The sequence below is a fragment of the Sinocyclocheilus grahami genome, unplaced genomic scaffold (assembly GCF_001515645.1).
Source record: "Sinocyclocheilus grahami isolate Dianchi unplaced genomic scaffold, SAMN03320097.WGS_v1.1 scaffold155.1, whole genome shotgun sequence".
NCBI classification, from domain to species: Eukaryota; Metazoa; Chordata; class Actinopteri; order Cypriniformes; family Cyprinidae; genus Sinocyclocheilus; species Sinocyclocheilus grahami.
In genome coordinates, this window is record NW_015505334.1 from 568,573 (window position 1) to 579,331 (window position 10,759).

At 38.0% G+C, this 10,759-nt stretch overlaps 1 long non-coding RNA gene across 1 annotated transcript in view; it reads left to right on the forward strand.

Annotated features, from left to right (window-relative positions):
* The window catches only part of LOC107592610 (uncharacterized), a 19,601-nt gene extending 11,400 nt beyond the window's left edge, over positions 1 to 8,201 (forward strand). Inside the window, exons 3-4 of the long non-coding RNA XR_001610002.1 lie at positions 6,441 to 6,523; positions 6,865 to 8,201. This is a non-coding gene — a long non-coding RNA (uncharacterized lncRNA). The remainder of the gene's footprint in view (positions 1 to 6,440; positions 6,524 to 6,864) is intronic.
* Positions 8,202 to 10,759: the final 2,558 nt, after the last annotated feature.

Sequence of the window (10,759 nt, forward strand, 5' to 3'; positions counted from 1 at the left end):
GACTGTTGCCATGGTCACGTTATTTGTTAATGCAGATAGCGGTGTAAGTTTTCACAGAAAACAATATAACATGGATAAGGAAAACAAAAAAGAAAACCAAATATGAAAGAGAAGGACCAGACGAGACAGAAACTCAAATTGATAATTCACTCAAAATGGAAAATTCTGAAAAATCGTTTACTCACCCTCGTGTCAGTTCAAATAAGACTTTTATTCATCTTTGGACAACAAATAAAGATCTCTCATCATTTCTGTCCATGTAGAGGTTTTCAGGGACTAGTGTGAATAAATACATATTTAAATGCAAAGAGACAAGATAGTCTATGCATGACGTTTTATTCGTATCCAAAACAATGTGAACATTAAAGCGCTAAACTCTCATGCAGTGTGTGTTTCATTCATACTCGAAGCCGGAGGGCGCTCTCGCACTGAAAGTCTAAACCGGATTCATAGAAGTAGCCTATTTTATAAGCTGAATAAAAAGCAGAAACGTAAACACAATAAACTCACGATTGCAAGAATATATGGTTTATTTGTGTTTTTCAAGTCATCTCCAGGTAATATGTAGGAAAATACAGGAATAAAATATAATGGAATATAAATTTGATTTTGAGTGTGACGCACTCACGTTTGAGCTAATTATTTGCTGTATGTAATCAGTGTTTATATGTGAATAAATGAGTAAATTAAAATCTGTTTAACATATAAAGCGGCAGATAATGACTTGTAGAAGACTTTTGTATAACACTTAAGGTGACATTTTCCAAGCCTCGTGTTATCCTTAGGAAAATGACAGTTAAGAGGCTTTATGCAATACTTCATGGGTTTTAAGTGATACTTAAGAGAAATTCTAAGGGTTTATGACGTTTCATCTAAAGAAACCCTTAAGTAACATTTAAGGGATATTTTATGCAACGCCCTTAAGTGTAAGGGAAACTTAAGGGCGATCTTAAGGGAAAATTACACTTAAGGTGCTTTATGCAACCGGGCACTGGTCTGTTCTTAAAGAAGAGCCTGCTAAGGGTCATAAATTCAAGGAGGAATATCTCAGTCATTGGATGGATACAAACCACTGACACATTGCTTTTACTTTGAGTTGACTATTGCTAGATTAAAACTAAAAGTGGATTTAAACTCTTAAAGTTCAAAAATGAAAATGCTGTCTTTATTGTGAGTTTATTGTGTTTACGTTTCTGCTTTTTATTCAGCTTATAAATTAACCTTCATGTAATTTCAAATCTTTCTTCTGTGGAATTTTGAAGAATTTGTGTTTTTCTCCAATAAAATTCAATGGGGACCAAAAGAGTGTTATTTAAGTATTATTTATATGTTATTATAGTATTTTTTATTATTTTGAAATGGCTTTTATTTTATATTTTTCAGTGTTCATTTTAATTTGTTTAATAATAAGTCGTTTTGTTATGTTTTTTATTATTTTTTTTATATTAATATTTAGGTTTAATTCTATTTTAATTTTAGTTATTTATTTCCAATTAGTAATTTTAGTGCTTTAACTTTCATTTAGTTTAGGCTTTTCATCTAATATTTATATTTTATTTAATTTCAGGCATATTACAATTAACAAAAAATTTTTAAAATAGTTTTTAGTTCATGATAATAAACAAAACACTAGACCCCATTGACTTCAATTGTATTGACAAAAAAAAACAGACATTTTAAAAATATGTTCTTATGTGTTCTGCAAAAGAAAGTAAGTCATACATTAGGGTTGTGACGGTGGGGAAATTTTCCCACCGGTTAATCGACGTGTGACAACACCAGTAATACCGGTATCACCGTTGCACATTTTACTTTCACTTTCAAATTAGCGGCAATTGAATTGCTGCAATTCTGCATTAAGCAATTGTTCGTTTGAGTTTTCCCTCTTTTCCTCAGATTTCTTGGCTTTCAAATAGCTTGAAAAAGCGCCATGCGTGTTTTACTTTCACTTTCAAATTAGCGGCAATTATTACAATTAACAAAAATTTTTTAAAATAGTTTTTAGTTCATGATAATAAACAAAACACTAGACCCCATTGACTTTAATTGTATTGACAAAAAAAAACAGACATTTTAAAAATATGTTCTTATGTGTTCTGCAAAAGAAAGTAAGTCATACATTAGGGTTGTGACGGTGGGGAAATTTTCCCACCGGTTAATCGACGTGTGACAACACCAGTAATACCGGTATCACCGTTGCACATTTTACTTTCACTTTCAAATTAGCGGCAATTGAATTGCTGCAATTCTGCATTAAGCAATTGTTCGTTTGAGTTTTCCCTCTTTTCCTCAGATTTCTTGGCTTTCAAATAGCTTGAAAAAGCGCCATGCGTGTTTTACTTTCACTTTCAAATTAGCGGCAATTCACCGTTGATTCAATTCAAGCAACAACGTCAAACTCCTAGAACTTTTATTAACAAAACAAATAAAAAATACACCATATATGCCTAATAAAATAACAAATTACTTAGGCTACACAAAGCTTAAATCGGTATATAATACTGAAAATCAGCAAACACTGTGCCAACCAAATAAATAAGAAACAAAGTTTATTAGCAAAACGAATAAGAAAGCTTGGAGGCACGGCATATACACCTTGATGTAAAATAAAATACACAAAGTTTAAATCGGTATATAATACTGAAAATCAGCAAACACTGTGCCAACCAAATAAATAAGAAACAAAGTTTATTAGCAAAACGAATAAGAAAGCTTGGAGGCACGGCATATACACCTTGATGTAAAATAAAATACACAAAGTTTAAATAAAGTAATCAGCAAACACTTTGGAACCAAATAAATAAGAAACTTAATGTTTAAAAAAACCTCCAGTCAGTAGGCTTTTCAAAATCTAAAATATTGCCAAACAGGCGCCTTTGCATTTCCTTTCTAAACAATCTTCTGCCATCGTCTTGTCTTTCTCACCTCACTCTTGTCAGTCAGCTCGACTCGCTCTCCTCACGTGATAAATAAAATCTGACTCCTGCTCCGTGGTGTACTGTCGTTCGCGCACAGTTCGGCACGCTGCATTGAGCGTTTCGTTTTTAAAAGTGTCTGTCCTCTAACTGAACTAGGCTAAATGATTTTTGTTTCTATAAAAAAATCTAAACGACGGTGGGGGGGGCGGTGCCACTGTATGCAAATGACGTAAACGGTGTTGCGGCTTAACACCGGTATAACCAAAAACACCATCTATCGCAGCAAGCCTATCATACATATGGAACTGCATGAGAGTGAGTAAATGACGAATCAGAATAATTTTAGGTAAACTATCCCTTTAAGAGAAACTAACAGAAAAGCATGTCACTTGCATGAATCTGCCAGCTTTGCCTTGTTCCTGAGGTGCTTTAGTAGTGAATATTGTGTTGTTGGGCATTACCATCTTTTCCTCACTGCAGATCTATGCTAGGGCATCAGAGTAGCCTACACTTTAACTGCTGCACCTAGGGAAACCCCACAGCTGGCAACCGGCACTAGTGCTTAATTAAGTCGGCTCTTGGTCTGTGCAGCTCTTTTTATCCCACCCCAGTCTTATTCAAGCAAAAAATATGCTATATCAGCTGCTTGTAATCATTATCTTCCTTTTGTACCACCCACAGCCAGGAGCCACCAAGATGAGAGCTCATTGTTTAATGTTTCATCTTAGCTCTGATCTCTGAGGAGTGTGGGCGCTCATGTTTCTCTTTTAATGATGTCAGATTAGTCTTCCATCTATCACAAGCAGGACTTTATTAGGTATACATCCTTGCAGGTAGCATATTCAAACAAATGCTGGAAGTCATAATATAGAATACACACCCAAATATGAAGTTTAGGAGATTATGCTCATGTGTTCATCATTTTGTGATGTACTGATGTTCAGGGACATGGGCTGAGAACAGAAGTCAAACAGATGATAAAGGGCATGAATAGAGGTGTCACGGCAAAACTCTGGTTATATCAAAATAACTCCTTGTTTGTAACTTAGGGCACCTGGGAGTACAAAACACTGGAGACCTTGTGGCCCTCAGGGTGCACAGTCTTGTTTAATGTGCTTTGTCTTGTTTGTGTCAGTGGGGTTTGGCTACTACCTAATTCATCCTCCGAGATCAAGAAACTGGTAACTAATGGCCAGTGCATTGCACACTGCTTTAAAATTGTGTTGTCTTGCTCTAATTTCACAGGTATTGCCTCAAACACATCCTACACATTCATGCTTCCCATTTCTGTCTTATTTCAGCTTTTAAGTTTTGTAAAACTAATATGTAACACATATAAACCATTTTATGATACAAACCCGATTCCAAAAAAGTTGGGACACTGTACAAATTGTGAGTAAAAAAGGAATGGAATAATTTACAAATCTCATAAACTTATATTTTATTCACAATAGAATATAGATAACATATCAAATGTTGAAAGTGAGACATTTTGAAATGTCATGCCAAATATTGGCTCATTTTGGATTTCATGAGAGCTACACATTCCAAAAAAGTTGGGACAGGTAGCAATAAGAGGCCGGAAAAGTTAAATGTACATATAAGGAACAGCTGGAGGACCAATTTGCAACTTATTAGGTCAATTGGCAACATGATTGGGTATAAAAAGAGCCTCTCAGAGTGGCAGTGTCTCTCAGAAGTCAAGATGGGCAGAGGATCACCAATTCCCCCAATGCTGCGGCAAAAAATAGTGGAGCAATATCAGAAAGGAGTTTCTCAGAGAAAAATTGCAAAGAGTTTGAAGTTATCATCATCTACAGTGCATAATATCATCCAAAGATTCAGAGAATCTGGAACAATCTCTGTGCGTAAGGGTCAAGGCCGGAAAACCATACTGGATGCCCGTGATCTTCGGGCCCTTAGACGGCACTGCATCACATACAGGAATGCTACTGTAATGGAAATCACAACATGGGCTCAGGAATACTTCCAGAACACATTGTCAGTGAACACAATCCACCGTGCCATTCGCCGTTGCCGGCTAAAACTCTATAGGTCAAAAAAGAAGCCATATCTAAACATGATCCAGAAGCGCAGGCGTTTTCTCTGGGCCAAGGCTCATTTAAAATGGACTGTGGCAAAGTGGAAAACTGTTCTGTGGTCAGACGAATCAAAATTTGAAGTTCTTTTTGGAAAACTGGGACGCCATGTCATCTGGACTAAAGAGGACAAGGACAACCCAATTTGTTATCAGCGCTCAGTTCAGAAGCCTGCATCTCTGATGGTATGGGGTTGCATGAGTGCGTGTGGCATGGGCAGCTTACACATCTGGAAAGGCACCATCAATGCTGAAAGGTATATCTTAGTTCTAGAACAACATATGCTCCCATCCAGACGTCGTCTCTTTCAGGGAAGCCCTTGCATTTTCCAACATGACAATGCCAGACTACATACTGCATCAATTACAACATCATGGCTGCGTAGAAGAAGGATCCGGGTACTGAAATGGCTAGCCTGCAGTCCAGATCTTTCACCCATAGAAAACATTTGGCGCATCATAAAGAGGAAGATGCGACAAAGAAGACCTAAGACAGTTGAGCAACTAGAAGCCTGTATTAGACAAGAATGGGACAACATTCCTATTCCTAAACTTGAGCAACTTGTCTCCTCAGTCCCCAGACGTTTGCAGACTGTTATAAAAAGAGGGGATGCCACACAGTGGTAAACATGGCCTTGTCCCAACTTTTTTGAGATGTGTTGATGCCATGAAATTTAAAATCAACTTATTTTTCCCTTAAAATTATACATTTTCTCAGTTTAAAGATTTGATATGTCATCTATGTTGTATTCTGAATAAAATATTGAAATTTGAAACTTCCACATCATTGCATTCTGTTTTTATTCACAATTTGTACAGTGTCCCAACTTTTTTGGAATCGGGTTTGTACATTTATGGTGGTTTTTCCATCCTTTTTGAAGCTTGAAAGCTTCAGTTTCCATTTTAATTATGGAAAAATGAACAGTACATTCTTCTTCTTTTGTGATCCATGAAAGAAAGAAATTCTGAAAGTAAGTAAGTTTGGAATAACATGAGTGTGAGTAAATGGCAGTTTTCATTTTTGGATGAACTATGCCTTAAGTTAGGACAAATGATGGCTGTTGCAGGAAAACCTGATTTGTCCAAAATATGAGCTGTTCGCTTTCTGCAGTATCAAGGGAAATGGATATGTAATGGTTGGTCACTTTTCTGCATACTTTTGGTTTCTAGCTGTGTATAGCTAATGTCTCTGGAGCTTTAGATGAATGCAGCTTCTGCCTTCCTGTCTGAAATCAAACCTAGTGAAAGAGACATTTGCTGTCTTTGAGGGACTTTTTCCTGCGTCTGCAGTTCTGACAGCTGCTGTACCCTTGACGCAATGATCGGAGCACTTTTTGACCACTTACAGTGCATATGTGCTGTGATGGGCCAGTGCCAATAAATCTACTCTTCTGGTTTTATTTATTTATTTATTTTTTCCACAGCATTGCCATGGCAACCAAGGAGAACATGACCTCCCAGCGAGGATTGTTGAAGTCTATACAGAGCAGGGTCAACACCCTGGCCAGTATCCTTGATTTCTACAAGGAGTGCGTGTATGCATTAGGGTTGCATAATGTATCAGTGCAATATTGATTATTGGTTTATTGGAATCTGCCTACTTTGGATATGTTAGTGTTCATTTCCCCTGGTTTTACATTTATATTACCTTTGCCATCATGGAACACTCCCTAAGTTAAAACACATCATTTATTAATACTGTTAAATGTAAAGTATCAACATCAGAATTGTAATACCCGAATTGTAATAAGCCACATCCATCTTCTTAAATCCATTCTTGAAAAATACTTGCTGTCTGTATTTGAGAAAAGACTATGTTGTATTTCCTTAATTGATCCCCTACTTCAGACCGTTTCCCTGCCATCAATAACCTAATACAGCGGATCAACTTGAGGAAGAGAAGGGACTCATTAATTCTGGGAGGAGTCATCGGCATCTGCACCATCCTTCTGCTGCTATATGCATTTCACTGACAGACAGGGGAGCTAACCGACTTCTTTTGGGGGGAGTTCTGCAGAGCAGTGGCGAAACCTTGAGAAAGGGCTCAATGAGAGGCGGACCATTGGGGCCACAAAACAGAAGCCCACCTGGCCTAGTCTGGTAACAGGATTGATTGTAGCCAGCATGGACCTTATTTGTATTTAGCACTGGGAGGGGTTTAGCTCTAACAGCCTTTTTTTGTTTCTATACTACAAACAATGCGCTGTTCAGATGTAAACTGGGACTGGAGACCAAATTACTAACAGAAATAGATTTCAAAGAGCATATTATAACACAGTGGCGTTGAGACAAAAGCGATGCTGTGGAGCATCAACTTGGCGTTGTGCTGTTCCTGTATATTATTAATCGGAAGGGGGTTTTAATTTGATGATCCATTTAGAGGGTTTCTCATCATGCTGTGTACTTTGTGAATTAATAAATTATTCATATACAGGATATTAAAAATGTGTGTCAAACACTAGAGGTCTGTCCTCTAAAGCTTCTATTTTTTAGATATTTCTAAACACTCTCGTCGATGACATTTTACACTGGAGAAAGGAATGTTGGAAACCAAAAATAAAAAACTTGCATTGCCATATCTAACCCTTCTCTTTCAAGGTGCTTTTGTTTTATGCTTTTACTGATGTGTTTTAAAGTCAAGAGCAGGTTCAAGTTAAGAAAATCTGGCTAAACCAACAAGCCTGTACTCGCACCCCATGGCCACTTGTCTAAGCTGGCTTGCATCCACACAGCTCCTCCTATGAAACTGGAGTGTGAGACAGAAGCAGGCCAGAGCTTTAACATGATGAATATACAAGCTGAAAACCATTGATCCAGGCGAATGAAAAACTAGCACAGGGATTGCATGTAGAGGTAAGACCAGCACTCTACGCAGCAGGGTTGTAGGAAAGCGAAGCAAGGATTGGAAGCCTTATTGTCACCACCTGATTCTCTATCCCTCTTGTGTTTACAAATGATGTCCCATCCATAAAAGTGAGCGTTTACGCTGAGTCTCTCACATCTGGAGCAGTCAGACCGGCTGGCTATATGCCATAGTTCTTGTTAGACTGGTGGAATCTGTTTGTCTGAGGTATTTCCATAGATGCATAAAGAGAGAGTGATGTGCACATAAACTCAATATAATCGCTCAATTGAGAAATCGGCTTCCCCAAAACAATAAACTAGAATAGGCTGTTTGAAACTAAGAAATCTTTCCTCCCTTTTCCTCTGTTCCCTGGTGGTCCATTATCTAAAGGTCGCATCATTCTCCTGCTGTTCCAGTCCATACATTGACCAGGTGCCCTGAAATGCAGAACAAATGTAGAGGGACACAGGGTCTTTTACAGAAGAAATGGGCTGCATTGACCAAAGGTTTATCACAGATCACCATAGGAGGTGTTTCTCACCATACTTCCAGAGAGTTTATTGTTTTGATGGATTTTGTGGCAACAGCACTAAAATATCTAAAAGATGCTAATTGTAGATGAGAGCAAGATTACAGCAAGAGTCACGAATGAAGTACCTTGTAGTTTTTTTCTTCCTAAATGTGTCTGTAGTATAGAGGTACTGCAGCAGTCATTTGGAAGCTAATAGGCCACACACAGAACTCCACTGGAAGTCTCCTCAGCTCCTCTGCTGATTGAAACATGCTCTCTTTACACCAGCCCAGAGAATAAATGATTTTTTAAATGTTAATTATTTTATGAATTAATTTGTCACCTCCGTATTGTTTTTTGCTCTGTATGTTGCCTTTTGTGCTTTCCTAGTGTTTTTATGATGGTACTCCTACCTGATATGAGGTGAGAATGGAGACATGACGCACATTACCTGCTCTGCTATTGTGGAATATTTTCATTAATCTTGATTCAATATAATGTATAGAATTATGTCTATCCATAAGAGAAAATTATTCTACTATTATCCACTATTATGTATTTGGCTGTGTGCGAGAGGATGCAGTGTGCTTAGAAGAGAGTAAACTATTTAAAGCAGCATGGAATACACTCATAAATGGAAAAGGACCTTTTCCTTAAAGGGGTCATATGATGTTGCTAAAAAGAACATTATTTTGTGTATTTGGTGTAATGAAATGTGCAAGCGGTTTAAGAAAAACACATAATTTTCCACATACTGTACATTATTGTTTCTCCTCTATGCCCCGCCTTTCTGAAACGCATTTTTACGAAGCTCATATGTCTGAAAAGCGAGGTGTGTTCTGATTAGCCAGCTATGCAGTGCGTTGTGATTGGCCGAATACCTCAAGCGTGTGACGGAAATGTTATGCCCCTTACCAAATTGTGATGCCTTGTCCCGGCCGAAGCGACGAGACAAAAACATTAAAACCCATTATAAACGAGGCATTTGTTGCATCCAGTGGAGACATAATTACGGATTATACTGACTTATATTGTCTTTTTTACGCTTTGCGTTGCATCACGCCGCGCAAACATAAACTGATTTCTAGTCGTGTCCAATTTTGGAAGACCAAACAAAGTAGTTTTGCTTTCACAACAAAACACACAGCGTCACACACGGCGGGCTTGAGTGAGCGGCGGCCGGCGGGCTTGCGGCAACCACATGTGACGACCCCGGGCTGGACTCTGCTTCGTCCACGGTGAAAGGCGATCCACAGCGAGAAAGTTGATGTATTTCCTCAGCGACCAGCACGGATCAGCTCTAGGACAAAGCGAATATCATCCTCTTTTGGAAGACCAAACAAAGTGGTTTCGCTTTCGGGGCTACAGGAGCAAGTACATGACTGGTTCAGAGAATGTAACTGATTATCCATCAGGTGCTCATATATAATAAGTAGAATATTTTGATTAGAATATAATTAAATTGAGTGTAATCTATGAGAATAGTACCAAAGAAAGTTTACTAAAATCTTGAACAGTAGCTCTAGAGAAACATGATCACCTATTTCAGTCCTGGATGGAAATGTTCATGGTGAAGCCCTTGGCTAATGTTCACTGCTTAAAATACCACAAGCACATATATGGAAAGTATTGATCACCTTTAAGGGTATATATATGTGAGTTTGAGACTGGACTCTGAAGTTGTCTTTGCAAATATAACTCAAACTTTGTTATCTTGTTAATAAAGTCTATCTGGTTTCAAAACCTCCAAGACTTCAGAGCAATTTATTCTAACCAGAAAAAAATCTACAACACTATTCATGAATTTTGAGGTATGACAGCTCTGGAATTTTTTTGTGTTTTTATTCCTTTGCTCAGTTGAGGGTAAAGTAGTCTGCTAGCAAAACAGTTCTCTGAATGTAGCACTACACAGTGAAGCCCTTTCTGCTTAATTTCATCAATAGTTGCAGCTGTGTATTAATGTGTGAGTGAGGGGGTCATGTAATACTTGGTTTCCTGGGCGGCTTTCCAAAAAGTTACAGATGCTGAGTAGTCAGCAAGTCTGAAACTGGAGACTTACAGAGATCACAATCTTACTCTGTCACCATTGTGCCCTTGAGCGAGACACTTAACCTGAAGTTATTCCAGGGCAACTGTAGTGACGATTAGCCTACATCAGGGGTGGCCAATGTCCTGCAGAGTTTAGCTCCAAACTTACCTTGCTCCAACACACTTGCCAGAACATTTCTAACTTCGCATCTTTGTTGGGACCATCCCTACACTTGAACTAAACAATAAAGTAGACATTGAATTATTGGTTTGTGTGTCATTGCACCAAAAAATGATGTTGATGCAGAAACACGTACTACAGTACTTGTGTAAATCACATTAACCACATTTTAAGCCAC